Source organism: Bombus pascuorum, chromosome 11 (genome assembly GCF_905332965.1).
Source record: "Bombus pascuorum chromosome 11, iyBomPasc1.1, whole genome shotgun sequence".
NCBI classification, from domain to species: Eukaryota; Metazoa; Arthropoda; class Insecta; order Hymenoptera; family Apidae; genus Bombus; species Bombus pascuorum.
The window spans coordinates 10,050,084-10,068,535 of record NC_083498.1 but is presented as its reverse complement, the minus strand read 5'-3'; the positions used below and the strand labels follow the sequence as shown (position 1 = coordinate 10,068,535).

The 18,452-nt window shown below is 42.0% G+C and overlaps 1 protein-coding gene and 1 long non-coding RNA gene across 2 annotated transcripts in view; one reads left to right on the top strand and one right to left on the bottom strand.

The window, feature by feature from the left end:
* The window catches only part of LOC132911862 (uncharacterized), a 102,672-nt gene that overhangs the window by 46,942 nt on the left and 37,278 nt on the right, over positions 1 to 18,452 (bottom strand). Inside the window, exon 2 of the long non-coding RNA XR_009659093.1 lies at positions 10,973 to 11,144. This is a non-coding gene — a long non-coding RNA (uncharacterized LOC132911862). The remainder of the gene's footprint in view (positions 1 to 10,972; positions 11,145 to 18,452) is intronic.
* Positions 1 to 18,452, top strand: part of LOC132911839 (alpha-2B adrenergic receptor) — a 131,072-nt gene that overhangs the window by 82,942 nt on the left and 29,678 nt on the right. The window lies entirely within an intron of this gene.

Genomic DNA, 18,452 nt, shown 5'->3' with positions numbered 1-18,452 from the left:
TGCAAATGATACCAATTAATATTCATTAGCCGGTCGAGGAACTTTTCGTACACACGTCACATACCTTTCATGTTTCAACCTTCCCTGCTTCGACGCTCTAACGCCGTCCCGTTTTATTCGCTGTCGTGTAGATGCACCCTTCCTTTGTTCCTCTTTTGATATTAAACTCGATCAATTAGAGTAATTGAAGAACTAATGAACGTGCTTGCTGTTCGGTGCCAGCTCGCACGACCGCGAAAGCTACCACGACGATGCTGCCATTCTATCGTTGAATCGCGAGTATTCCCGTTATAATCAAAATTCGTACATTTTCGTAATGGCAAAACGTGGTTGAAGACGGGTAAAAGCCATAGAGAGCGTTCCATGTAAAGTTAATGGCCGCGTAATGAAGAGAGTGACGTGCGCCAAGTGCGAAGAACGCAATCGTGGCACGTGTTCTCTGTTTATCCACGTTTCCGACGATAATTGACAGGATGCTTTTACGTGAACCTGTTTCGCAGACTTTACGCCAACAGAAGCTTAACCGAAAAATGTGGAAAGTAGAGGAGAGAAAGAAATTTCCGTTTCTTCGTAATGTACACGTAATATTACAAATCGAACACGCACACTTTTAGTAGTCGTTTAAAAAATGTTGAATCTTATTTGAATACATAATTCCAAGTGATTGATCGATTCTCTACCAATCTAGGTCAATTATCGTGTTCCGTACCAAACCCGCATATGTCTGCGTGTCCACGGACGAGGTTATAGATTATTAAAAAAACAAAAATTGGCTAAACGTTTTTTGAGCAAGCTGCATATATCGATAAATATTCCACTTTCGATACGTCATTGGTGTTGTAAGCGGAGGAAATAGAAAGGTTAAAAGGTGATGGAGTGCACAGTGGCAGATGGCACTGGTGGCACGCTACATCCCACTTGCCCTCCCCTTTCACCTCTTTCTTTAATATTTATCCTATGCAGATGTATGAAAATTTTCCGCAGTTCAACTCTGAACTACCCCGCTGCGCTGTTTCTTCATTTGCATTCGTCCTTCCGCGATAACAATTCGCCCGGAAGGGCAATAATCACAATGGGAACGTTGCGGCCGCGAGCACGCATGCGTGACGCTCACTACGTGTACACGAATAATTCATCTTGCCCGGGAAATTTATAAGAACAGAGTTCACGATACACGATGGCTGTCATGAATATCAATCGTTGCCACGGGCCGCGCCGGTTTGATTCACGGCAACGCAGAGAAGCGTCGCGATAACCAAATTTATCGGTCGATTAACTGTGCCAAACGATTCAAAAAGCAATCCCCTATCCCGTTTACGAAAATTTCGATGCGTAAAAGCGTATGTATCGTTCCGACGAAACGATCCAAAAAGAAACATAAAAAGAAACATAAAGTTTCGCAAGGAAGCTGTACCACGCGGCTGTTCTCGTTGGAAAACTCGAACGAGATCGTTTTTTCCTCGAGTTCGACGCATCGTTTCGCGAAAGTACTTAAGATCGTAGCGTGCATTCTCTCATAAGGTGTAAAAAAAAGTTGCGAGGTCATAATGACGACAGAAATTAGAAAGGCGGCGCAGCGTGCACACGGAGCGGCATGGGTAAAAGTTCTCACACTCCATTAAGTATTTGTGCCGTCGTTGAAGCGTAGGTGTGAGACCACGGCAATTTTCTCGGGGGTTAAATAGAGAAAAATGTACCGTGAAGTTTTGAAGTTGGTACGCTGGATCGTGTTTCGTATTTTTTCCTCCGTCAACGTTCGCGTCCTTTAAGTTCGTGAGATCGCCGCGTCCATGTTCTCATTATAAAATATGTATCGTTGGAAACGCGGATACGACCGTCGTGTGTTGTTCGTGTAATCGTGGCCCACATTTCGCTGTTTCGATTCGTTACAAACCGTCGGACATTTTTACGCGTCAGGAATAGCTGGAAAAATCGTACAGGGAATCTGCGAATCGTGCAAAACAACCGATAACTGGCCGAAATAACATCGGCGTGATTAATACAACAGTGGTTTTATTCGCGTCACTCGTGTTTCGTTATCAGCCTATGACGCTAAACTGATCCAGACGAGCTTTTTCATCGTCCCTGGCGAACAAGAGCGCGAAGCAACGGAGGCAGGATATGAGAAAAAGGAAGAGAGCGAATTATAATTGGCATGCGCCATGGTAATTTAATTTACATAAAATAAATCGTCGCCAGAGAAAATGAACGAGCGGGTCGGTTATGACTTAAAAGTAATCGCAATATGCAAGTGTCCTCATCTTTTCTTGAAACGAGCTACAGAATGACATTTACGTCGTGCTTTTTCTCCTACGACGATGCTCGTGCAACGACGCTTAGAACGAGAAGCTTCCAAAATTAAAGCGTTAAATGCCGAAATATCGAAATGGGACCGAAGGGTACCAAACGAAAAGAAAGTTTCAGTAATAAAAAGAGAAGACTACTGACTTCGATACGACAGATGCGGAAATCGAAAAGGATCGCTCGGTAATAAAAAATGGTAACAGTAACAAAAAGTCTAATAAAGAAAAAGAACTCTAAACAAATGCTAGGAAAAAGTAATCGCAGCCATAAGAAAATCAATGCGAGAATAAAGAGACGGATTCCAGCAATATGAAGATATAAAAACGCAATTGTATGAATAGAAGAGAGCGCGAGAGGGAAGAATTGCAGCGATAAAGAAGCAATGGAAAGACATCGAAGAACGAACTCGACCAGTGAAAAGACAACAAAGTCGAAAGCGATGAAAAAGAAACTACAGCGAAAGAGTGACATAAGAACAGGAGAATGAATACCGGCGATAGGGGAACACCATAAAATCAACAGCATAAAAAGCGAGAGAATAACAACAAGATGTACTGAAAGCGGCCTCACCCTCGCTCCGTTTTCGACCCGATTGAATGGCAGTCGCATCGAGAATCCAGCACGGTCGCATCGATTCACCGACATTAATAAACAGCTCGCAGAGAGAAGAAGATAGTGGGAGATATACGAGGCAAGGCGAAGAAATTCTCCTGCTCGAGGATGAATCGTTTCGTGTCGTGGAAGAGGGGCGAGTGAAAAGAGGAATCGTGGCACGTTCATCGCGAACGAAACGGACGACACGAAGGGAAGACTCAGGCTGGAAAGCAGATATCCGGGAATTTTTCCGGTCACGATTTAAAAGTTCGCGTTCGAGTGTTCCGTTATTCATGGCGGAATTATTGCTTGCATTACCATTTAACATGGTTAAGGATTCTGGGGGCAAAATCGTTCTCGAGTGGCCGCTGGGTGAATCGATTCCTCGGCCGCAACCTCTTTTCTCCGAGTTCCCTGCCACCGCGCAACACACGGCTTTTATCTCGAGACCGCGATCGCTCGACTCGCCTTTCTCGCCTCTTTTCTCCTCTTCCTAACGTTTCTTTTTTTCTTTTTTTATTTCTCCCCTCTCGTACTTCCATTCCGTTTGCACGACCGCGCTGTTTCTACGCCAAGCTTCCTAAGCGACGTTCCTCACGCGCCGCCTTCGATAAACTATACACACTAAGCGTGGCAAAGCTAAGTTAGCGAACCGTGTCCGCTCGCCGTGTATTTCCGCGCGATATTTTCCGCCTTATCGTGTCGCTGGCTTTCATTTATTACGCGGACAAGATCGCCTGCCCTTTTATCGTTGCAGCCTCGACCGGCTTTCAAGATGTTTAATTTCTTTTCACGCCGAGAAGCCATTGTTAAGCGTCTAACCGGAGTCGCTTCTTTTTCGACGTCGACCGACCTCAGGTGAGCAAGAGGTAGAAGAGGAGAATGATTTGTAGCGAGAAGGAAAGGGCTGTGCTTGCGCACGCTTAAACCGGGGGCTGGTATCGACGGGACGGAGGGCCATTAAGCTTGACGAAATTGAGTAAATTAACAGGAAGAGATTCTTTATAGCAGATACTTCGTAAGAGAAAAGGTTGATTAAATGGAACGACACGGTGGCTCGAGTGTATCGTATCTTTTCTACATTTTTCTCCGTCTGAAAATCTATTCTGTAAATACTGGGTCATAATGATCGTTCTAGAGGAAGCACATTGTACATGGGGACGCGAGGAAACAAAGGGAAGGAAAATTAATGAATCACCGGGGAGCAGATTTTGTGGGGAATTCGTCGTATCGTGAGAGATGCAATAAGAGGAAAAGACGATGGCGGATGGAAGGAACGCGTCCGGAGAATAAAAGAGCCGTAGCGAAGGGCGGGGCATGGGGGAGGATAAAGTTTCGAGCAAGTCGCGAGCTGATTTTTCTCCTGAATGGAATATCTCGCGCTTTATACAATCTACGGCATCAGGCGGGTAGGCCGAAACCGGCGAGTAATTACACGTCGAGCACTTCCATAGGAGATTTTCAAAGGTATAAAAGTGAATAAAGGAAGGACAGAGGGGACGCCAGGGAATTGACACGATAAAAGAAAAGAAAAGAAGAAGAACCGTGATTTTTCTACTGTACTGGCTGGAATATGGCGGATGAGCAGGAAGCTCGCGATGAGCTTGGCAGATCGACGTTCCAGATACAAGACAAACCGGTGAACGATGATTCTCGGCCAGAGAACAGACAACTAAATTTTTAATCAGAATTACTGTGCTTTTCGCTGCCAGACCACGGGGATTATATGAATTTTGATGAACGCGCGAATTAACGTCCCTATGATCGTTCTAACCAATTCGTTTAATTTCACCGGATTTGGCTGGAAACAACTCGGAGTAGATTCAACCCGCGCACCATTCCGCGCACGCCCCCACGTTGTGCGCCAGCAACGAATTCATTTACAACAACATGCAAATTGAATAGCGGCCGCGATACTTCTAAATTAAGATTTTTGAACGAGAACAGAGTTTAAATAACGCGTCCCGCGGGAACTTTCGGGTTAATAGATACTATTCAAGGAAGGTCAACCGGCAGCGCGGACGACTCCTTTTTCACCTTTCGTTTCAAGCGGAACGATATGAATGAAAAGTGGCGGCGACAGAAAGAGAAATTAAGGAAAAGAACATGAAAAAGGAAAAATGATACTCTTACTTTTACGATACGTTAATAACGCGGTTATCTTTAAAGAAGCGCACAAAGCAACACCAAGTCCCTGTAGAAACGAGTGAAAGTAATTAAAAGTATCATCAAAGTCCCGACAGTTAAACCAAATGGCAGCTCTCTCCGGTCTCCAAATTCACCTAGAACTGGCTAAATCGTGGAACTTTCAGTGGAGCATCGGTTCCTTAAAACTCGTCAGAGTGACTTCCAGATAGCGTCTCGGAAAAATAACTTCTTTCGTCCAATTTCGATACTTTCGAAGCTGCGGCCCTTGCTCCTGGCCGTTGCACCGGTGCACGAATTACAGTATTCTCGAGCTACTTTATTTTCTTCTCGATCCTCCATTCTCATCGTTGCCAGTTTTACGCGTCTGAAACGCAGGGAAATTTTACGATTCGGCCGAACGGGCTCGGTTAACTAGCGAATATTTCTCAGTCATGTCGAAACGCAACGACTTTTTCTTTCGCGTAATCAACGACTCGAGTCTCTCTTGTATCATCGTGAAACCGCTGTTTTCTTTTTTAAGGAAACGCTGTTTCATTGGTAAAAGCGTTTTTATTCTTGCTGATGGAAGGAAGTTGGACGTGTCTCTGAAGCTCGTGGCTAAAACTTGTTTGCTAGTGAAAAAGAAACGCCGCGAGACTTCTCGTTCTTCGTTTCATTCCGCAAGAGGCACGGAGCGTCGAAGAAAAAGCTGTTTCCATTGAAATTGAGGAAGTTGCCGAGTGAAATAGGATTTTCCAGTCTAATAACGATGATCGACTTACCTACTTCTATTTAAACGCACTCAATTACATTAGGTTGTTTACTCCTTTGGTTAAGGATCGAAGAATATCCTTGATGATTTTATTTAAAAGAAAAGTTTACGGGAAAGTTCCAATTTGCTTGAAGAAAATTTTCTCTTCTATAGAAGATTCACTTCGATCGAAGCTTTCGTGTTCTACAGAAATTTCAATTCAAACGATACCAATCCGCTATTAACCTATATACATTTACACAGGAAAAATGAAAGTACTTCTCTTGTCTTAAAAAACGGGGAAAAGTTTCAAAAATTATAGAAAGCTCAAGATATCGATAATTTGTGTACGATAAAATAATATTCGATAATAAACGTTCTTCTACGGTTGTATTAAAAGTATAGTGTTCCGACGTAATTCTTACATGGAAAATGCGATGGAACAAAGATATCAACGTTTTGATCGAAATTACACCAGATATCCAATTACTCGTGGTCAGTAATGTGCGTGATTCCTGTCGTAAAAGATTAAAAAGGAGAAAGTTCGATATATGTCGTGAGAAAACTCAGAAAGAAAGACGTTTCAATCTGGCCGAAAATTTGAATCAGAGCTTCGAGGTCTCTGAGAACAGTTCGAGATCCAGGAACATTTTTCTGCAAGAAACTCGCGTTTGCCGCTCTTTCTATTCATTCGAACAAAGCCGCTTCTTTAATCGTGGCCCCGGATAAAGCGTGTTTGTCGGTGGCCGAAGCTATTCACGTCGGCATGGCAGCCCGACCTAAATCGACGGAAACGCTTTCCATTTGTTCGCCGTGACGGTGCCGGTATGCCGCGAAACGGCTCCCCTCGGCCTCTGTGTCGAAAACGTGTCCGACCACGACGCGCCGATTCCCCTGGAACGGCGCAAATGGATCACCGACTACCAGCTACCCGACAGATTCCAAATTCACGATGGCTTTCCCGCCGTTTCCACGCCAGTTCCGTTCAAAATTGAATCGCATTTCGCGAAACTAATATTTCCCGACACGCGTATACGGCTTCGAATACGATCAATGAAAATAGGCACACGGCCAACAAGCGGGTTACATTTCACGCAGAAAGCGTGCAGGATTAGAGGATTCGAATAAACGACCATTCGAGAATAAATAAATTAAGATATTGTTACGACTGTCTTATAAATTTGAGACTCGCTTGTGTAGAAACGGCAGTAAGAAAGTACTATTTATTGCCACATCAAAGTTACTATTTGCGTGCGTTATTATGAAAAGAACGAAAAGTTATGATAATAGATCGCTACTAACGTAGAGTACTTTAGGTAATTTAGTAGTTCCAGCAATTCAATTTACGATCGTTTAAATTGTCACTGACATTAAGAATATCGATTTAACAATGGAAGCAAGGGCAGCTGTTTCCGGAACTTCCACTTTGGTACGTATAAACGGTCGATCAATTATCATCCAATATCTTCGTTACCAAACTTAGATTTTATTTTAAGCTGCATAATAAATGAATATATATATATAGTATATATAACTGTCGTGTTTGATTAAAAAGATATGTCAAATATTTATCGCGAGCGATAAAAATATATCGCACTATTAAAGATTTATGATAGACGTTTTGTTACAATCCACTATAGTAACTAACGTGTCGATTAATCTTTATCGTGTACGTAATTTAAGCAGTTAGCGGGCCATTTCTCAAGCAGAAATTTGTAGAATCAGTGCTAAAAGTTAATAAAGAAAGATCAATTTCAATTAGGTGGATTTTCGTTTTCGTTGCTGCAAATATCTCTTTAATTCTTACAAATCACTCACACAGTACATCTTCTTATCACGTGCAGCCAACGTGACAGACCACGCATTCACGTGAATTGTACGAATCATTCTTTACTTGATATCTTTATCCTAGTCTAAATATTCACTCGATCATCACTTACGAATTGTTTGCATTTCTATCGCTTGGTTACCTCATCCTATTCTACATTGTACGTATATGCGTACTCCTGTTCATAGTCATTTCGCAGAGATTTATTTCGGTAGCCCGAATTTTTGGACTCGGTGCGCAGTCCAGTGCGTTCGGACGAGCCAAGGATTTTGCTGAAAGAACATCCAGTGAGACGCGATGTATAGCTTTGTAACTACGAATCGTAGCGTGCACCGCGGCCAAGATATACAAATACGAGAACGACGTTCAAAGAGAATTTAGACGATGCTTAGGAGATTGGAGCGTAGCCCGACTGGTATAAACTCGATGGAAGAAAATTCGTGCATCGTATCCTGCTGGTTAGACCGTAACAAAGACAGTTGAATTATAGATGTTACAAATAAGCAGCGCTTAAAGAAGGTTACGCAACAACGGTAGAGAGAATTGGAAAATTCTGCTCTGTATATATCACGTGTGACAGACGATTTGCATATTTGGCTGAAGTTCGATGTCATTATTAAAAATAGCGACAGACTAACCAAACGTCCCATTACGCGATATTGCTGGAACGAGTTGTGCGGAAAGAAACCGCGTTCCCCATTCTCTACAGTTCGTCGTTCATCGCCTGTGACCGATGATAATTTCTCGCTATGGATGGAAAACAACGACAAGAATTGTTCGGTTCATTGAGCAAACGGAACTACCATTGCGTCTGCACTGTTTCACCATTGAATTCTCAGTTTTTCGATGGTATTCGCCAGTATTCTAGAAGGAGAGAATCAACCGGTGAACTCGGTAAAAAGCAAAAGCTTGGATCCCCACGCTGGGAAAACGTTGGGACGAGCAGCCACTTATACGGTACATCCGCAACCTAGTTTTACGATGACGGCATTCGCGCAAAAGAAGCGAATCGGCCTTACTCGTTGCCTTCGTATTCGCGAGTTCGACGGGTGGAACGTGCATTTGGATAAGTGCTTTGCGAATAGCAAGAAAACGCGAGACACAATTTCTTCTTGAAAGGGAAAGGAAGAAAAGGGAGGGAGGGAGATCGAGCACGATAAGCGAGGAATGGAAACAGCGTACACACGAAATCGTGGAAAATCACTAGGGGTATCTAGGAAACGTGTGGCACTGGAGAAGAAAACGTATTGCGCCGGATTTTGCTGAAATCTCACACTGAGCTCGCATTAAACTCGACAGAAATGCACTGTCATTAACTGAAACGTCTCTCGGTGCAAAAGTGCACACGTAACACCGGATCCGGTGGATACTTCGAACCCCTTGCGGAACGCGGCTAAATCCATTTTAATAGCCCGGGTTCCCGTTGCTTAAATCGAAGACCCGACCTTCTTCGAACAAATATTGCTTTCGTTTTGCCCTTTCAAGTGGGATTCCCCATAAATTTTATAGACAACCTCCGACCGTCGAATTATGGTAAAAATATTATATCGGGCAATTGTTTTTCGGCTATTCGATTCATTGCTCCATATAAATATTAAATTCCTAAGTATTAAGACACATGCGGATCTCGTATAAAACGTAATAACTGATCTGGATAGCTAGAATTTCAATCTGAATTACATGTCCATGCAAGACGATTATTCAGAATACATGGTAAAACTTTGGAAAAGTCAAAATCGAGGTACCTTCATAGGAAAGTCGTACGCAACAAACATTTTAGTAGTCGATTAGTTCCTGTGCAAGAATTACTATAACTGTAAAGTGGAGTTACTTCTAGACGAATAATCACAGATCGTAGAAGTTGGAAGTGAGGGTTGCTACCCAGTGTCGTAAAGCATCGCAGTGGTTTTTTTTATGTGGGGATGAAGCTGCTTTATCGATTGCGTCGGTTCCGTCAACGTTGCGCTGCAAATCGTTAACCGGGTTTATGATTCGAATGTTACAACCGCAGGGAACGTACGCAATATACGTCCCCTTCTGCGAAGCATTGCATTTAGAAAGAACATCGTTCCTTAGCACACGGTGGCTAGGCAATAGCGTGATATGTTCGTCGTAAAACTGGATGGAAAGTAACTAAACTACTTTCAGTCGTCGAATCCCTGGATTGGAATGTCAATTAGTCGCTCGTGTACAAACGTCGTAACAAACTCTCTGATATTTCCTTGTTTCAATTCCATAATTCACGAGGACTTGTTAACAATGCAAAGCTAAAGATAGAGAAGAGGCAAGTTAGGAACGCGTATATTTTCCTCGACTATGTGGAAAGTCATGACGAAGAACGTGAACTGGATTCATGGTCACGAAGTAGATGGTGTGCCTGGTTACTTAACGTAGCTAGAGTTACTACCTCTACAACAAACTCTGAGTTTCGTTTCTGAGACTACTCCGTCGGGTCTGAAGGGAAGTTGAAGATTAAATCGGCTTTACCTGTATTCACATGTTTCCTGTTTTCCACAAAGGCACGTATTTACCGAAGGATTACAGAGCATTGAACGTATCCGGATTTTCGTGCTAGAACTAAGGTCCCCGGAAGCGCCTTTAAAGATAGCTCGTCGTCAGATATCGGGCAACGCATCCTCCAATATAATATACGTGAGAGATAAAACGAGGCAAGCAGAACAGTTCTTTTCCAACCTCGATACTTCACGAACACCTATTTCTCCCTGTATCGGACAGCTTAGCCAGTTTTCATCATATGATTCACATTTAGAGGGTAGTTTACAGAAAACATTGTATCAAGTGCAGAAACTTTAAGGTAAAATCAATTTGAAACGAATCCAGTAACGGCTTTAAAGACGATCTTTTTCTTTACGAAAAGTAACGTTCGTTGATTCCTGAACGACCGATATTAATAATTTTCCAATTTAAACTTCGTGCTTTTTTATGGAGATTCAAACTAATTTTCTGAAAATTAATTTTCCTTAGTCGTGTCAGTTTTGTAGCGGACCGACGATATGAAGTACGAACAGAGGAAACAAGGACGTCAAGAAGGGTCCTGGAGATTTGGTTTAGAAAAGTTCCTCCATTAGCCAGGAATGTCAGGAGAAAGAGGGCGCGTAAGAGGAGAAACGAGAGAATTCTTGGACGAATTAAATTACATCCGCGAACGTAAACGCGAGTACGCTTCCTACAGTTAGGATGTACGTTACTGGTTATATCCTGGTGCGGTGATGGCGCAATGAAACCAAATGTTCGCAGATCGAATTAGCCGACCGGACGCGTTCCAATTGCTGCGACGATGGTGAGGTAAAAATAGGTCTCGAATAAACCGCGAATCGAGATTTCTTGGCGCTCAGATAGTTACTTACCAGCACCGAGTCTCCAGGGAAGAATGCAATTACGCTGAGTCCAGGTCGTTGTTTTCTCTGGTAGAGATCGTTTGAAAGTAGAATGGTTCCTTTTGTCTCACTAATTTCTTTTGGAAGACGCTATCCCCTCGTACGTTTCCACCGTCTTTTGTTTTTCTCCGTGCAAAAGTTTCTGAAAGGAGATCGAGGCGTTAGTCATGACAGATGCGCTTTGTGTTCGTCTCAAGTAGTTTCTACACGCTTAAAGTTAACCATGACTGCTTCGAGTGGTACTTCAACTTCCAAGACGTTCGTAAGATTTCTCGAATAAAAACGTTGCTGTATTTTTTAAAGTATCGTTGAAAGTGTCTTTTCCGATAAGTTATAGAGGAGAAGTTTTTTTTTACAGACAGACTATATACGTTTTCTGGAAGGATTATTTTACAGCGACGTATCTTCTCGGGAATAGAGCCATCCAGGCAACCCTCAACTCGACATACATTTTTTATACTCGGACCGGAACCCGTCTGAATGATTCCTATCGAAGGATTACAAAAACCGTGTTTACCAGCCCAAGAGACACATAGCTCTCCGTGTTCGCTGTGTCACTTCGACGAGTCCCAGACATTTTACGATCCCCATAAAAAGAAGCTGCTCCGTAAAAGTAAACAACGGTTACCTTAATAACGCTTCCCAAAAAAGAACCATAAAAAGCCAACTATATATTCCTTGATAGCTCCCTGCGAGTCATATGCAGGCTTCCATTTTAAAATTATACAAAAAACCTTGTGTTTGCACCAGAGAGAGGAAATCCAATGTATCTGGTTTCGACTAAAAGGAATTCTTCGATAATTCGTGAAACAATTTCACTCGATTCGAATCGGTCTTCGGATTAATCAGACCAGCATACACGGACTACGATTCACAGTTGCGCTTTGTGCCTTGCTGGAGAGTGGGCGTACGAGAATTCAGGGGGCGGAAAGCAACAGGACGCGAAAGGGAGCAACCGTGTGAGTGATCGGGAACAGGATGGAAGACGGACAAGGAGTGGAAGTGGCAACTAGCGAACGTTTCGAGGAAGGTAGCCCGTGGCGACTTCGCGAGCCTATGCTTTAGCTCGCGAGGCTTAATCTTAGAGTTGAAGGCTCGTTGGGTTCCACCATGTTTGCATGCAGACAGCAGAGTGCACGCGAGCACGTAATTGAATCTCGTTGCACCCGAGGCTATTGGTTACTATTGTCGGCTTGTTTGTACGTTCGAGCGAAGCCGCTGCTTTCGATTCGTACGCCGGCCGGAATCTCTTTTCACCGTACGACGGAAGCACGCGAGTCGGCAAGCTAGCGGTCGCGGTAACGAGGAGAGACGCGCCACAGCGACGAATCTATTGAGAGTAACGAGGTCGATCGCGAGGCTGCCTCTAAATCCCGGTGTGGCTTTCTTTCGTTAGACGGCAAAGCGAAGGAACTGACGAACGCGCGGCACAATCAGGACCAACGGCTTTGTTTTGCCGAGAAGTTTTCCTCTAATCTTTCAACCGGAGGGATATCGAATAAAGGGGAATATCCGGGTAAATTTAGTAATTTAGAGAAAATCGAAGTTATATAAAAGGTGTCGCGGTTAAATGAGATCACGTAAATGGAGTAAGGTAGAGTTGTTTGAGATAAAAGGATATTTTAGTCAAGCTAAAGTAATTCGCAAATCGTGGAATTTGCTTACGAAGTATTTTTAAATTATCTATTTTTATTTCTAAATTATATTTTTACGCTTTCCTGGAAATATGGAAAATACCCTACAAAAGATATTGACATAATATGAAAATATTTTATTTTACCCTTTTCGTCTATTTTTACATACGGTATCACCTCTTGCCCTTATACGATACCCGGACAATATACGACAACCTGTATAAGGCTGTTGACGTCGATCGCGATGAAATTGATGACGCAGGTTCTGTAAGGGTTGAGGAGCCAACAGACAACCCCATTTAGACTTTTCCCTACGGGGGAAAAATTTTCGACAAGCGATTTCTGCGAATATTCCCATCGATCAATAACGTTCAATCTTTCACCTATTAACAGATTTCATAACTATCGGGACGAGTGGTATTCGACAGGTGCTACATCGAGAAATATGAAGTGGACGCAGTATCAGTTCCAACTAACGGCAGAGTGCCGTGGAATATGCGCGGCTCGCTGTACCTGTTACTCCATGCAAGCTATACGCAATCGATCAAGATGATGGATTCGAATTTATACTTTTGCTCGAGGTATTCTGACAAAACAACAGCTCGTCAATTTGACTTGGAAAATTCTGCAACATCGCCAACAGTCTCACGACTTTAGATATAATAAAAACACGCTTGCATCAAGTGGTAAGAGCTTCGTAACACTCGCCACACGTTTAGATCGATCTTCGTATCGCAAGAAAGTAATAAAAGCGGCAAGCGATCGCGATGCGAGCCTCTCAGAAGCAAAACCGGACAAATGTACTTTTTCTTTCCATCGGGTACGTTTTCTCGCGGAAATATTCAAACGATTCGCGAATACGTCGTATATTCTGGACGAAACGTTTTGAAATTTTACTAGCTCTGTTACGGGACTTGACTGTCATCATTACACGAGATTGGAAATCTGAATAACGAGATAACTCGGCTCCCTGGACTAGCAGAAAGAAATAACGTTTGCAACAACGTGACTTCTCTCTACTTCGTAATTTACGAACTTGACCAGTTTGGCATTTGAGTGGGTCATATACTAGCAGGTATGAACTATAGTACGGTGGTCTGTAACGAATTGCGTTACGTCAATTTTCACACTGTTTGAAAGATTGATGAATGGCTTTTGTCGACTGTAATTACAGCAGGTTGAGTCACCGCGTTATGTGCAGCTCCAAGTAACATAATAGGCATAATTGAATAGACCGTGCGTACATAATTATTATCGCAGTACACTAGGTTGCGATTTCGAAGCAAAACGCGCATTCTGTAGTACGCCATATAGGAACGTTTCTCTCGGACATACCTCATAGTCTCTTTCTCCTTCTCTCTCTCTCTCTCTCTCTCTCTCTTTGCTCGGAGGCTGGCCCTTGAAACAGGGAAATAGTTGAGCCACGTAATTTATCAACTGACCCATTTCCTGAAGTCACAGCCGAAAGATCGGAATACCCTGCGAGAGCGTTTCGATTGTTTCCGCCCTCAAGCCCGCGTAACTCGGATTCTCGCCGAATTATTACGCATTCCGCGGCCTCCGCCGTTTGATTCGCTTGCATCCTACCACCGCCTCTATTCCTTTTACCTTCCTACACAACCGACCCTATACGTTCTACTCTTTTTTCCACGCTGCATCGTTTATACGATTGCTGCTATTCGATGAAACAAAATGCTCGAATATACAACGGAGCATAAGTTTGAAACTGGTAAACTATGAATTCTAGCAACTTTTGTATCATACATTTTTTACTGTTATCGCTAATGTTTATAATATGTTCCGCGGTGTATGTTACATTTATTCGTTGCTCGTATTAACTATAAATCCATTTGGTGAAACGATGGTGTATTTTTATACCTCCCAATTTCGTTAAAATGACGAAAATTTTTGGGATAAAACCGTGAAACGTGATATTTTACTTTTATTTGCTACGCGGAACAGCTGAAAACGAGACAACAATTGCGAGGGAACAAATATTTCTCTATTATCGAATCGATCGATTTCGAAAACTTTGGCTTACCTCGTTTCCAGATAGTTGATTATTGTAATTATTGCTGAAAACTCGGTATCCCGTTTTCAAGTCAATTATTATTATTTTACAATCGACCATGGAAATCACGATTTCTTCGTTTCAACATAAGTACTCACTGAATTTCCTCCATCGATATTTCTTCAATTGAATATGAAAATTTTGACTCTTCTAGTTACACGATACTTTCTTATTATTCTTTCATTCGATTCTCCTTCGATCGACTACCAAAGTCTTCGTCCCCTTTTTCCTGATTCCGAGAATAGTTGCTTATTCGTTTTCCGGTAATTGTTTCTTTGTCGAATATCTAAACTTATTTCAAGATACTTTCTTATTGCTTGTTCTTTTTCCACGCGGGCTGAAATTAAACAAGGGTTCGCCCGTCGATTCTTCGACGTATCTTTATAGAAAATCGATGGAAAAATTGTGTTGCGGTCCATGCCGTTAATTACCGGTATAATAAGCGGAATAATCCCTTCTTCAACGACGGTAAGTCGACGCCTAACGTCCGACCGACAGAAGAACAAAGGTGAAATGTAGGCGAACACGAGGCAGAAGCATCCGGGCCTCGTTAATCGGTATTTAAAAATAACGAGGGAGCCGAACACGTAGAGATCCAGTTTCGAAACGACGATCCGTCCCCGGCCTGAAATACGAGTTGACGTTCTCGAGTTATCAGCAGAAGGTGGCCTCCGCTCGTTAATTCCCGCGCTAATACGTGCGGTCCTCTGTGACTGCTCATTACGGCGGCTGGTATTAAACGCGTGGCTCTGTATGCTTTATTACCAGTTAAATCCTCTAACTCGATTCGTTGCTCGACTGTTCGACGTTTAACAAACCTATTAGAGAATTTCATCTCTTCTCTGTTGTTTGTTTGGATCATCTTGCTTCGATAAAGTACGAAAATGAAACGTACAGCGCGTGTCTTCTACTCTTGACGTAATTCGTAAATTATTTATTCTAATAAGCATTTCTGAAAGATAGATAACCCAAGATTGTAACATTTGATATTGCTATTAGTAACTTTTATACGAAACATTTTTTAGCAGGGCACCAGTCATCTATTCTGGAGTGTAACTCTGCATTGTAAAATTATAGTATTTTTTCATGCCTGCTATCTCATAAACTTTCATTTGGTCTATATAAAAGACAATTTGTTCTTTTTACAGTCATATATTTTTTAATGATGTAACATTGCCAACAAAAAATTAGAAATCACGACATTTTTCCTGCAACTAATCAAAGTAAACCAATAAAACATAATTTATGGAATAACAAGAGCATTACCGCGATGCAGTAAAGACTTTTTTAACAGCTCACGGCTCGGTAAAAGAAATAATTTGATAATTTCCCACATACGAAGTGTGAGCGTAATTCCTGCATAATTATACGTACAATAATTTAATAAAACGTACAATTTCCATGGAAGGGAAGCGTACCGAAGTGAATTACCTGCTCGGCACGGAAATTCTGGCAAGCGATAAACGCGCCGGACACTTTCAAAAAGATTGAATAAAATATACAAATAATGCTTCCGTCGCGTCGTGCGAATCCCGTGGAAATTTCGCGAGGAAGTCGAGGAGATAAAGCGAGAACCACGATCGAATAAAATATTAACGTGGAAAATGCGAATAGGTCGTGGCAACGAACGACATTGCCTCGGAAAAACGTTAACGTCTGCGTCACAAAATTAACGCGTAAATTATACATTGCCATAAATTTTCAGGAATTGTGCCGCTTAAAAATGTTTGCCCGAAACAGGGAGTAGCTGAATCTATTTGCGATTTAGAAACGATTAGATTACGGAGTTCGGACAGAATCATTCCGCGGGCATTTCGGTTTAGACGTCGAAGTAATCAAGCGTTTCAATTCGACTACGGCAACTCGCATTCCCAAGAAATTCATATCTCAGCGGGCTATTTGGCTGAGAATGATTTCGTCGTGGTCTGTCGAAGGACTTTGGGCAAATTTCGATTTCGAGCAATTACGATTAGCTTTGAGGGATAAAAAGTCAAAAATCAATTTCGTATCGCGGTTCTTTCGATCACCAAAGTAGAGGATTTAAAAGACAAATTTTTCGACTCTATCCTGAACTGATTCGGGAAAAATTAATCACGAAACCGACATTCGTTGGTTAATTATACGCGTGGCAGTACATTCGTATCGTGGAAACAATAAAATATGATTTCGAACGAACGAAATAATAATATTTATATACTAACGTATCTCGCTAGTTGGTGATTATTTTTGCGAACAATAAACGAATTGCGATATGAACGTCATTACGCCTTCATGTACGTAATACACATTATGTAAAACTTACTTGCGTCACGATGTCGCGTGACTTATGCAAAACGGCTATTTGTTAGCTCGAGGTTATTGCTTATCTGTATCGGTACAAAAAATATTGTGCAAAATATCCATTTGTTAGCATAGATAGTTATCGTCATTTACACCAACAAATAGAAACGGCTTTTAAACGTTTCGAAATTATTTTGTTTACGAATTTACTCGCAATAACCTGAAACGAGAAAATTATTTGTTTCGTCATTTATCAGTAAAAGCATTAAACGATGCCGAGTTCGTCCATTGTATGAAAGCGAAGATTGAATATAAACTGAAATCGACCACCGGATCGGCTACCAGCAAATGTTAGAAGTAAGAATGATGATACGAGTGCGCCACATTCCGTAATTGGACGTAACAACCGATACTTTCGCCAAGTTATTGTTATTATCGCAGTTTATGTCGGCGACAGTGGTTACTGCTCGTTTTGTTCGCCATTTTATTGCCGTGACGCGTTTAGTTAATTAATTCACTGCCTGGAACACCGTTACTTCTCAACAGATATCACCTCTAAACATGTTATCTACTCTGTTATTTACCTCGGTCCGTGCAAACAACCCGGATTTTCTAAATGAAAGAAAGCTGCCTCAAACGCAATCGATACAAACGACGCAATAATGCCATTTTAACTAGTTAGAATTCTATTCCCTTGTCCGATTATCGCCATCTTCACCGATTCTTGCAAATGACTTGGCGAAATGAACTTTCACGATTATGTTGATATTACATACACTTCGTAAAAGCATGTATAGTAACATACCGATTCCTGTCTGATGGTCTAGTTGACAAAGCACTATTGTGTCTACTGATTCGATAGAAACGAAACTCAATGGAATTCTTTATGGTCAGTTTGACAGACACGGATCATTGCCTGAGTCCATTGAGCACACGATCACTGCAATCGGTCATCGAGTCCCAGGGTCTCGATTCGATTCCCCTGTCACACTATCAGTATTTATAACAAACTTGAGTTCAGCGAATATCGGTAACTAACATCAGTCGATTCTCGCAATTCTATTAATTATACCGTTTCCATATTTACACGATATGTATAACAGAGATACTAGCGTAAGCGAGCAAACTCATAACAACCGACACCCGATAAAAACTACAAACAAGGTCTCGCGACTTTTACAATATATTTCACTGCTTATCGCGTCAAATTGCCTGTTCAAGAATAGATCGTTTAAAAATTATTCATACCCAAAGTTGGCGATTTTCGAGGAAAATTACTTGACTTGACCGATACATCCATCTGACTCTCGTAAACCCTGCTTTATCCTTTGTAGTACGTATATACGCGATACTTGCAAACCTTAAAACTCGACGTACGACAACTACGAACGAAGTTACGATGGGTATCGATCAATTGCTCGAGGCAAACGCGTTGGCCAATCAGGTATCCCAATTTACTACGTTG